At 38.2% G+C, this 12,939-nt stretch overlaps 1 pseudogene; it reads left to right on the plus strand.

Annotated features, from left to right (window-relative positions):
• Window positions 1-4,502: 4,502 nt before the first annotated feature.
• On the plus strand, window positions 4,503-5,016 carry LOC134477204 (immunoglobulin heavy variable 3-23-like; annotated as a pseudogene).
• Window positions 5,017-12,939: the final 7,923 nt, after the last annotated feature.

The following is a 12,939-nucleotide window of genomic DNA, read 5'->3' on the forward strand; positions in this document are numbered from 1 at the left end:
AACCAACCCTAAAACATAAACATGCTGCAGGTATCCATAAAAAGCTGTACAAACACAATATACAGCCAGGTCCCAGACTAATAGAAAACATTCACAACATGCATTTGTGAGAGATAAATTTCTTCAAAGTATGTAGAAAATATTATATATTCTACAAAATAAAGCCACAAATGCAATGATCAAATGAATGAAATATCTCAACACAGTCTTCAGATAATCAAAGTTATCATCAAGAAAATTAACTTAATCAAATATGGTTGCATGGGCCTGGGGATTTAGCTCAGTGGCATAAGCGCCTTCCTTGCAAGTGCACAGGCGTGAGTTCAATCCCTGATACCAATAAAAAAAAAGTGATTACATAAAAGAAGGCAGCTTAAAAGAAGGGTGAAAATCACAGAGAACTGGGAAATTGAACAGAGAAAGAGGATAAATGTAATCTAAGTGTGTTTATGTACATTTAAAGATGCAAAATGAAGCCCACTAATCTGTACATATGCAGCAAATTATAATAACAAACATGTTTAACTAAAAGCTCCCACATGTTTCAGTGGGTGAAAGAAAAAAAGGCAAAATTAAGCAGTAGTGAGGATAGTAAGCATCATTATGTCTTACTTATTCCTCAGAAAATGTAAGCTGTGTGAAGATTCTGAAACCCATTTCGCCTGTTACTTTACAGTAAAAATGAGCCTCGGCGTACTCTCCCAGCACAGTTCCAGAGTGAAGGCAGGTGAAAGAAGGACAGAGTTGCAGAAAACCTAGAAACTGCTTCCAGTTTAATTTCCTAGTGACATATTACAGTGTGACCTCTTTCCTAGGCTGTTGAAGCTCATCTCTTTTTTTAGGACATAGACGCTCCAGCTCTAGATTTCAAATTTTTATTTGCTTTTAACTTCAATTGTTTGATGGAGTCTAGAAACTTAATTAATTTGCAGTTGGTTCAGTTTTGTTGTTTTGTTCTTCTCTTTGTTTAAAAAATATGAGATCCACTCTTATTTACTTACATTTGCAATATTACATGTAACATTTCTTGCAGTAAGCTGAAACTTTAAACATTTAATTACCTATTAACAAATCCATTAAGCAAGTTAAACCAAACTGAATTTTTTTGTGTATTTATTTTTATTGCACCAGGGACCAAAGCCAGGGCCACACAAAGGAAGGAAAGCAGTCTACCACTGAGCTGCAGTCCCACCCTTATGTTTATATATTGGGGTACTGCTGGATGGCAGTGTTCAGTTGTTGTCCCACACAGTCAGGCTAGCTCTGCCTATGTGTTCACTACTACATTGTAGGTCCCTGTGAACTTTTTAAATCTATTCATCCTTAGTAATGTTGAAGTAAGTGTTACCTGCCATCAGGCCACGTGATTATTATTAGATTTTGGAGGGCAGGAAAAGGGAATAAAACACCAAAGTATGTTGTGCACACATATTAACCACCCAAGATGAAGGCAATCAGTATGTGCAGCAAATATGTGCCACTATAAACAAAAATTTAAAATAAAAAGTAATGTGAACCAATTTTAATATGCGGGGTTAAAGTCTCTCTTAATGAGAACCTAGGAATAAAAGAGATTTTCAGGATCTTGGATACACAGTAGTCCATGAATAGTCCAGGCAGAGACCTGTCCCAGACTCAAGTGTGGCTCATTAGCACAGCAGAGAACGCATCTTCTGGTATCACAGTTGTGGGTTCCTGAGGCCTCTTCTGTGTCCAAAGTAGACAAACGGCTCTCATGGCAGTGGAGATGATACTGGATACTTGTGACTCCCTGCTGAAGAGGTCACATCCAGAGTGACCCCTGCATCCAGCATTTGTGCCTCTTTACACTGAAGGTCAGAATGCACAATCCCCATGCTCAGGGTCTCCCAGTGAGGAGGGATGTAGCTGGGCTCAGCTCTCCATCATGACTCACTCAGGAATTCTCAGCCCCAACAAAAGGTAGAAAAAAGTAAGGAACTTTGAGGTGAAAGTAAAATGTATCTTAACATAAAGTCATTAATATACAGTATTATGAGTACATCTCCCATGCACAAAGAGAAATATAATCCAATAACTCTAATAGGCTAAACAATTTATGAGAACTTTTGTGTCTGATATATATTTTCCAAATTCCATGAGATGATAGAATTTAGCTGAGGGCTTCCAAATCACGGAATATGGTAATGATGGTATGAGCAAATACAGAATGTAAAATGACCATGGATATAAGCCAGGACCTGAAAACTGGTGGGCATATATGCACATAGAATGTGAAATGAGTTTGTGTGTTATGCACATGCACCTATGCACACTTGCTCTATGAACCTCCCAGTCCTGTTATCCCTGGGACCTGTGTTCTAATTTTCATATTCACAAAGCCATCCTTCATCTTTAAGGATACCTAGCTCCCTGCCCACCACTTCATTACATGTCCTTTATGGAGTAGGAGGATTGGGCCTGGGGCAATGGACCCCAGGGACATCACTGATTTCTTTGAGGGCTCAGTCAGCATCTTTCACACAGAGGCTGTCCCCAAAGTGTGCACATTCTCTGTCTCCATGTCACTTCATGTATAAGAATGCACTACACAGGCAAATGTTTTGGGAGCTAAAAGATAAACTCTTATTGTACACTGACTTAATTTCTTTTGTATCTCAGTATTTAAAAGATCCTCAGAAATTTGCAAGTTTACTCTTTGGAAACATGAAAACATTCTTTTTTTTTCTTTTTCTGGTGCTAGCTACAAGATATGTACTCTGAAAAATTTAGACAGGATGACGTGGTGATGCTGCATCTGATTTCAGGACTCACTGTGTTCTCCCACATTCCTATCTCTTGCTGATGCTGCAAGTGATCTGATCTGGCCTAGTGAAACACTCACGGTCCCTTTCTCCCATTACTTTATCTGGTTTCTCCAGCTCTGGGATGCTGCCACTGCAGCTGGATGCTTCAACCACCAGGAAGGAAACCTAGTGAATGTGTCAAGATAGTTGATAGCAGAAACACTGCTTGGAATTCATCCTTGGCAACTCAGCATGTCTAAAGACACAGCCAATTACTGGTTCTCTGTGAAACTGACATCAGTATCCATGAGAAACACCACCATGCTCTACTGTGAAAGATGGTTATAGGGGAGATAAGTGGATTCCCAGACCTAAAGGTATGTACACAGTAGCATCGAATAGTAGGGGGCTCTCAGGATCAACTGCAGGTGCTCAACACCAAGAAGTGGGGGCTGCCTGAGATCAGGAGGGAACACATACGACCAGGTCAGAAGGTTCTGGACTAGTGAAAGAGCTGGGATCTCCTGATATTCAGGAGTTGACCCAGAAAGATGTGCAGAGAAGGAGGTTAAGGACGGAGGGCTTCCTTTTTGTGTCTGAATATCCCCGCTGTCAGACCATCACACACACTGCGGAGGGCCCACAGTGCATCCTCTCCACCTCACATAAGAATTCTCCAGAGCCCAAGTAATGAAAGGAGCCTGGTAGTGAGAGATTACATTTACATCTGCATTTTTCATCTGCTTAATATGAATTCCTGTGTGATGGCAATAAGAACTTAAGTATACTGAAAAGTAGAATGAGAACTTTAGGAATACACATGATGTGGAATACAAGATGCTCATGATCATCATCATAGAAAATTAGCTAATTTTGTCATGTAGACAATGGACAGTCTGATGCTGTAACAAATACTTCAGTTTAGGAAAATCTTTAATGAAGGAGCAGACATTATGGAATACATCAGGAGAATTTAGGCATTCTGATCCGTTGCATATCTTGACAATGAACATGATTATTTTAGCATTATCAAGTTGTATGTTTATGTCAAAATGCATCTCACTTATCCATCATTAATATTAATGCATCTAGTTGTAATAGGTAATTTACTGTGGAAAATTTAATGCAGAGATAAGACAGTGAGATGACAGATTCTTGAACATGTGTTTGCAAAGATACTTCTGGTCTTCTCATTTGTGAATATAATGCAATTGAGAAAAATCCTGTCAGATTCTCAAAGTAGAAGAAGACCTTTGGCAAATGTCATGAAGCATGACCATGCTGTCTCAAAACTGCCCTGTCAGATTTGAGAACTGTTCCAAGGATCATAGGATGGGCATGAAAAATTTTGTAAATGTGCCTCACATCTCATAAGTCATTATTCTTGTCACACTATGTTCACAGCAACAAATAAATAAAATTATCAAATCAATTAATTACATATAGAAGTAAAACTGATGATGTTATTTGTTTGTCACTTCACAGACACATAGAAAGAGACCATGTGTTCAATATATAGTACTAGGGATAATCCAAACACCTGTCAATTCACTTGCATGTGATTCCCTCACTGACACTTCCTTAACAGAACTTACTATATAGCAGGAGGCCATGCAAATAGGGGCTCCCTATGCTGATGAAAACCGCCTAGCCCTCACCTTGCAGCTCTGCAGAGGACCCCAGCCCTGGTGCCTGGCTGATACCACTCAGTGATCAGGACTGAGCCTATGGCTCACCATGGAGCTGGAGTTGAGCTGGGTTTTCCTGTTTCCAATATTAAAAGGTAAGTTATTTACAAGAAAAAATGCTGAGGACATAATTGGAAATGTGTGAGTTACACAATGGACCCCTGTGACAGTTTCCTGAGCAGAATATCTCTATCTTTGCAGGTGTGCTGTGTGAAGACCAGCTCGTGGAGTTCGTAGGAGACTTGGTGCAGCCTTGAGGGTGCCTGAGACTCTCCTGTGTGGCCTCAAGATTCACCTGCAGTAATTTAATGCACTGGATCCTCCAGGCTCTGGTGAAGGGGCTGGAGTGGACCTCAACTATCAGTGACGGTGGTGCTAACACCTACTACACACCCATGAAGGGAAGATTCACCATCTCCAGGGACAAAGTTAAGAACACGCTGTGTCTGCAAATGAGCAGCCTGACACCTGAGAACATGGCCATGTATTACTGTGCGAGACACACAAAACTTCCCGCAAGGGCGCTCATGAGGAGCAGGGGGCGATGGAGATCCATTGAATGAGGCCAGCCCAGGGCCCCAGGAGCAGGTGCAGAGCAGGAACTGATGGTTTTCTGCAGGCCTGTTGCGTTTCCTCTCTGTCTTCACATCACAGGAAGAGAGCAGATAAACCCAGGGTTCAGATGACTTAGGAAGTATACAAGACACAAGTACAGTTTTTCTTATTTATACGTATTATTTTCTTGGTTTCTTTTATACGATCTTTCTAAAAGGGGTGATAAAATTAAAAGTACATTTTGAGAAGTTAAGTTTCTTTTCAGTGTCACATCATCATTATCTAAGAATGATATTCTTAGTTTTCTCTTCATAAAGAGCAATTGTTTGTTTCAGGAGTAAATGTTTCAGGTTAGAAAATTAAATTATCCCCATCCCTCTGCACAGGTTCTAAGACTTAGCAGCTCTCTCCTCTCCTTGGCACCTCAGGACGCCTGGTCCTCAGGCTTAGCTCAGCCCCATGAGGAGTTCTGGGCTCAGGGAAAGAGGAAGAGAGACACCTGGACTTGACTCAGTACAGTGGGCAGGGTCCTTCCTGAGCTCCGTCTGTTCATGTTAACTGTTTGGAATTTATTTATGTAGCTTTGAAATTGAGAATTTATCAAATTGTATTCTCCATGCTTTTTCTTTAGTCTCTCTCTTTCTCTTTCTGTCTCTCCCTCTCTTTTCTCAAATACAAATGCACAGGTTTCAAGCAATGCATCAGTATATTAAGATAATATTCAAGATAAAATGCTCCTGTCTCATAATATTCATTTTCCTTTTCAAAATATAGTATCCAATTTTCTTTATAAACTTTTATTTTGTCTTTTCATTCTGTATTCATTAGTTACATACATTTAAAGAAATTTTTTATAAAATAGCCATATATAAGTTTATTCTTATTGATATTATTTTTATCATGGTACACTGTGAAGCAAATGTACACGGAGTTCAGTAGAAAATGGTTTGAAATACACAATCTGCACATATGCACTCTTCTTGAAGGCAGAGCTGAGGTGATGTCTTTACACATAGATGTCACAGATGTGACCCTGGAAATCATGGTCAATGTCATTCTGGGAAAATAAACAACTCCCCCTCCTCAGCCAGATCTGCAAATCACATGGCCCACTGTCATCACCACTGTGCTCTTCCTGATTCTCATGGTATTCTATGAGTATCTGTTTTTTTCAGTCTTGGATGAGAACATATTCTAGGACATGCCATCTACTGAAATGTAGCTGAGTCTGCACTATTGAACATCCTAAATTCCATTTTCTTGGAGATCTTTGAAATGTCTAAAATTTGTCTTTAGATTTTTAGGACACAATTTGAGCGACTCTCCTTGAGTTGAGTACAATTGTTGCAACATTGATTATATTGAGGCATATTTCCATATACTGATGTTTGCAGATCTGATTATAGCATTTCCTTCTCTCTTCTCTTGGCTCTAAGCATTGCAAGTAAAGCTAGCTGAGATACTGGTATGTAATCTCTTGAGCCATCAGACAGCCCCCTGTTCCCTCGCATAGTGCTTTCTGTAAAAGATATGAGCACAGCGGGATTGCAGAGCCAGTCAGCTCCAGGAATGGCAACTGAGGCTGATCCTGGAAATAAAGAGGCGCTGAGTCCCATGGCACAAGTTTACAGATTAGAAACTAAAGCAACAGCCTCGAAAAACAATTCAATTGCTACCTTAATTGAATTATGCAGACTAATCCTTCTGTGTGTCACACTCCCTGCATTTTGTAGAGATGCTCTTCTCCCTACCTGGATAGCCGGGTCAAGTTACTCATGTAGTTCTCTTCATCTTCACTCTCACTCACTCAGCCACCCCCTTCTTCACAAGATAATAAATTCTAGGACAGGCCTGTGATCAAGGCCCTTGTCCACACAGCCTCATGGGGACTATATTTATGACTGCTTGGGTGCCCTTAACTTTGAACATGTCTCTGTGTCTTTACTCTTACCCTGGGTTGCTTTGGAGGTGGTAGATTGAAATTAACTCGCCAGGATTCCAATAATATCTCAATGGGATTACAAATATAACTTTTTGGATTGTGAGGCAAACTGGAAAAGGAACTGCAATATTTGGATAGCAATACTCAATGCTTGGAGTTACAATAGTTTGAGCTCAATGTGGCCAGAATACACAACATTCACATCACAACTACTGACCAACACTCAGGAGACAGCCCACTGGACCCTGCAAGATGGATTTCCTTAGAAACAGTTCTTTAACTTTCCTGTTAGCTCTAATGCTCATGTTTTGATTATGCATGCCTTTGTACACATACTCTGATTATAATGCTTTGATTAAATTTTGTTCTTGTCTAAAGGATGCCAAACTCTGAGGCACAATACAGATGGAACCAGTAACAAATATGCTAGATTCCTTTTAGGTTCTTTTTGCTGAGATCCACCAGGTCTTGTCTGGAGAAAAGGGTAAAGGATGCATATTGAGTCCTTAACTGACTATACCCAATGGACCTTAAATGACATAAGAGTTGGTCAATCCTAAATAAAAATGGTAAAATTAATAAAAAGAGATATCCCCCAACTCAGATGATATAAGGGATTCTAACAGCTTGGGAGTTACTTATGCAATTTAAAAAAACTAAATGTGTACATTCCTGATCCTTCTTCTAACATGTCAATAACTATTCAAGATATTAGATGACCAATCAATGGCATGTTAAGTTCTAAAATTCCTTGCTCTTTATACAGCCATTGCTAGTTTCTCCTCATAAAAATCTTTGTTAATTGCACTCATAATTATACTAATAGTTCTTTCATCTGGCCCACAAATTCACAAATGTTTGTAATCCTTATTGTACAAGTAACCAATACAAAAATGCCTGGTATCTATTGAGGTCATTAGAGTGAAGCTGTGCAGAGTATCCCTGACTGCAGAACAACAATTAAGACCCCAGTGGGAGGAGCAAAGATGGTGGATAGATAACAACTGGCTACTGAGGCTCCCTGAGATAGTCAACTTAGAATTCAACATAATACAGCGTGCAGAGCCCTGAACTGAGGGAGAGGATTTCTCTTGTCCCAAGAAGAAATTAAGCAGGCTACTTGCTGACCATCTGAGTTCCTGCCACGACTTCATGAGGTCCCTACATGACTTGCCGAGCCATCTACGGTCTCGCTGCTTTGATTGACTACAAATATACAGCATAAAAATCAAAGTATTTCTGTGTACTTAGGTGTCTAGTGTGAGGAAAGCTGGTACAGTCCACGAGGGCAGGCTTGGTGCAGCTGGGGCCATCCCTGAGACTCTCCTGTGCAGCATCTGGATTCACCTTCCGTGACTGCTGGATGAACTGGGCCTAACCAATCCACGGAAGTGGCTACAAGCACTCACTGTGGTGACGGCACACATGGTGCCACCCTGTGAAGGGCTGATTAACCATTTCCAGAGACTGTGCCAAGGGCCAACTGCATCTATAAATGGAGAGCCGATTTTTCCAGTGCCATTTATTAAAGAGACTATCTTTCTTCCAGTGAAGCGTTTGGTCCCTTTATTAAAGATAAGGTGGCTGGGTGTGTTCGTACCTGTAGCTGTATCTTCTAATCTGTTCCAATGATCTTCAGGTCTGTTTTTATTCCAGTACTATGGTGATTTTATTACAGAAGACTTATTTTAATTCTTTCATTTTTTAAAAATTTTATTTAAAAGGAAAATGAGAAAAACACAACACAAAACAAAGCGGTGTAAGGGTACACGTAATACAGAACTACAAAAAAAAACAGTAAGAAATCACTTGTTAATAGATTACATATTATCATCTTAGAAATAGTTGTTCAAATCACAGTATCACAGAATACAAAGTGGACATTCAAACAGAGAGACTGCAAACAGCTGTGTTCAATGACCCAAAAACATTAATATAGTCAGATATTTAACACCCCTAAACACAGTTGCTGTTATATCCATTAGAGCTCTTTTTTCCCCTCTTTTTTTTTTTTACAACAAATTTACACATTTTGGATTTTATTACTCCTTAGTTCTTATTACTTTTTTGGGGGGAGAGAATAAAGTCAAATATGGCAAAACAAAGCTGTCAGTCAAAACCAAGGATAGACATAGCACAAATGGTTATCAACGATGTCTCTTGTTTCCTTAAAAAAATTGTCTATCTCATTAGATATTATAAAGTTGGACAAAACAGTAGAGAACAAGAACAATAAAACGTAGGCATTGTAAACATTACAAGACTTCCAAAGGAGACAATAGTCAAATCAGAATGGGCATCTTAGTGAATCTTATTGCCTTCAAAGTAGTTGCCTATACCCTCAAACTTGATACTATCATACAGAATGGAACAGTGTCTAATCAGTCAAAACAAGATTGTGGGAGTATTACAGGACTTCAAAACAAGTTAATAGGAAATCAAACAGAGTTACTATTATATATCCTGCTATTTTTTTTAAATTTTTCCCTTTAATTAAAACAAACATAAGAAATAACTAAATAATTTTCTTAAAGAATAAGGGAGAGATTGAGATAAAACAGGACATAACAGTATAACAATACAGGTCAAAGCATGACTGTTTCAGCAATCTAGTGCTTCACCACCAAATAACCCGACTTAATAGTAGTTACCATAGTGTCTGTCTTTTTCCTTGAAATATTTGGATACAACAATATACTATAGCTTCAAATATTTCCATATCAAGAAGCCCAGAATAAAGCCTTGCCAATTAATAAGTGAAAACTTTATGAGGTTTCAAGGCCATATAATGGGGAATCATGATTACCACATATTTTTATATATTTGAATCATTACTTACATTAGGGAAACTATTCGGTATTTATACATGTGAGTTTGATTTACTTCACTTATGAGTATAGTCTCAAGTTGTGTCCATTTATTTATAAATGTTTCAATGTGATCATTCTTTAGAGCTGAGTAGTACTCCATTGTATACAAATACCACAACTTTTTTATCCATTACTCAGTTGATGGACACTTAGGTTGTTTCCAAGATCTGACTATTACAAACTGTGCTGCTACAAACAAAGGTGCACATATATCACTGTGGAATGATGCTTTCAGTTCTTCTGGGAATAGGCCTAGAAGAGGAATAGCTGGAATAAATGGGATTTCCAATCCCAACTTTTTGAGAAATCTCCAGACAGACCTCCACAAAGGCTGTACCAGTCTACACCAACAGTGCAGGAGAGTTCCTTTTCCCCCACAGCCTCTCCATGATTTGTTGTTGTTGGTTTTCTTGATCCTGGCCATTTTTTCAGGAGTGAGATGGTATCTCAGCGTGGTTTTAATTTGCATTTCTCTAATGACCATTGATGATGAACATTTTTTCATGTATTTATTTGCCATTTGCATTTCTTCATCTGAGAAGTGCGTATTCATCTCAGATGCCCATTTTTGGATTGGATCTTTGAATTTTGGAGGTGTGAGTTTTTTTTAATTCTTTATATGTTTTAGACAAACAGTCCCTTGTCTGAGAGAGAGTTCACTAAAATCTTTTCCCAGTTTGTGGGTTTTCTTTTCACTATTCTGGAGATTTCTTTTGACATGCAGAAACTTTTTAATAAGAAGTGGTCCCAGTTATTGATTCTGAGAAGTATTTCCTGTGCAGTTTGAGTTCTGCTCATTAATTCTCTACCTACTCCTATGTCTCCAAGGTTTCTACCCCATTTGTCTTCCAATAGATTTAGTGTTTCTGTTTTAATGTTCAGATCTTTGACCGATTTAGATTTTAATTTAGTACATGGTGATAGACATGGGTCTAGCTTTAGTTTTCAGCAAATGGAGAGCCAGTTTTTCCAGCACCATTTATTAAAGAGACTGTCGTTCTTCCAATGAACCTGCTTGGCTCCTTTATCAAAGATAAGGTGGTTGAGTGTGTATGTAGTTGTGGTTGTATCTTCTAATCTATTCCATTGATCTTTGGCTCTGTTTTGATTCCAATACCATGTTGATTTTACTACTGTTGCTTTGTAGTATAACTTCAAGTCAGGGATTGTGATGCCTCCTGCCTTGCCTTTGCTGCTTAGAACTGTCTTTGCTATTCTGAGTCTCTTCTCCAGATGAATTTTAGGAGTGATTTCTTGAGATCTATAAGGTATGTTGATGGTATTTCTATTGGGATTTCATTGAATCTGTATAACAGTTTTGGGAGAATGGCCATCTTCACAATGTTTGTTCTTCCTATCCATGAGCAAGGGATGTCTTTCCATTTTCTGAGATCATCCTCAATTTCCTTTTTCAGTGTATTATAATTTTCACTGTATAAGTCTTTCACTTCTTTCGTAAGAGTAATTCCTAAATATTTCATTTTTTTGCTTGCTAATGTGAATAGTCCAGTTTCTCTTATTTCCCTCTCTGTGATTTTGTTGTTCGTGTATAGGAGTGCTATTGATTTCTGAGTATTGATTTTGTATCCAGCTACATTACTGAATTTATTTATTGTATCTAAGAGTCTTTCAATGGAGTTTAGGAGGTCTTCTATGTAGAGTATCATGTCATCTGCAAACAATGATAATTTACCTTCTTCTTTTCCTATCTTTACCCCTTTTATTTCTCTTTCTTGCCTAATTGCTCTGGCTAGTACTTCCAGTACTATATTACATAGGAGTGGTGATAAAGGACATCCTTGTCTTGTGCCTGATTTTAAAGTAAAGGCTTTCAATTTTTGGCCATTTAGTATGGTGCTGGCTGTTGGTTTGTCATAAATGACCTTTATTATATTGAGGTAAAGACCATCTATTCCAATTTTCTGTAAAGTTCTTATCATGAATAAACGTTGGACCTTATCGAAGGCTTTTTCTGCATCTATAGAAATGATCATGTGGTTCTTAATTTTGGCTTTATTGATATTGTGGATTATATTTATTGATTTACGTATGTTGAACCATCCTTGCATTCCTGGGATGAATCCCACTTGGTCATGGTGTATAATCTTCTTGATGATTTGCTGCATTCTATTTGCCAATATTTTATTGAGGATTTTTGCATCTGTGTTCATTAGGGAGATCGGTCTATATTTCTCTTTTTTAGTTGGGTCTTTCTCAGGTTTTGGTACTAGAGTAATATTTGCTTCCAGGAATGACTTAGGAAGGATTGCTTCCCTTTCAATTTCATTGAATAGTTTGAGGAGTGTCGGCATTAGGTCTTCTTTGTATTTCTTGTAGAATTCTGCAGTGAATTCATCTGGGCCTGGGCTCTTCTTGGTGGGTAAGGACTTAATTACATTTTCAATTTCATTAACAGAGATTGGGTTATTCAACAGTTTTACATCCTCTTGATCTAGCTTTGGTACTTCATATGCTTCTAAGAATCTGTCTATTTCTTCTGTGTTATCAAACTTTTGAGAGTAGAGGTTTTCAAATAGGTCTTGATGATCTTCTGTATGTCTATTGGGTCTGTAGTGATTTCACCTTTTTCATTTCTTATTGCATGAATTTGAGCTTTTTCTTCCTTTTTTAAAATAAGGTTGGCTAGGGCTTATCGATTTTATTTATTCTTTCAAAGAACCAACTCTTTGATTCGTTGATTCTTTGGATTGTTTTCTTAGTCTCTATTGCATTGATTTCTGCTCTGACTTTTATAATTTCCTCTCTTCTTTTGGCTTTGGGCTTGACTTGCTCTTTTTTTTCTAGCTGTTTGAGGTGTAGCATCAAGTTATTTATTTGTATTCATTCTGTTTTCCTGATGTGGAAACTCAGTGCAATAAATTTTTCTCTCAGGATGGTTTTCATTGCATCCCACAGATTCTGGTATGTTGTATCTGCATTTTTATTTTCTTTTAGGTATTGTTTAATTTCTTCTTTAATTTCTTCAGTGACCCACTGATTACTCAAGAGTGTGTTATTCAGTTTCCATGTGCTTGCGGGATTTTTGCAGTATCTTTTATCATTAATTTCTAATTTAAGAGTGCTATGATCCGGTAACAGGCAAGGGAGGATTTCAACTC

This window comes from Cavia porcellus, unplaced genomic scaffold (assembly GCF_034190915.1).
Source record: "Cavia porcellus strain 051 isolate PalLab524CR breed Dunkin Hartley unplaced genomic scaffold, mCavPor4.1 scaffold_8, whole genome shotgun sequence".
Classification (NCBI taxonomy): Eukaryota; Metazoa; Chordata; class Mammalia; order Rodentia; family Caviidae; genus Cavia; species Cavia porcellus.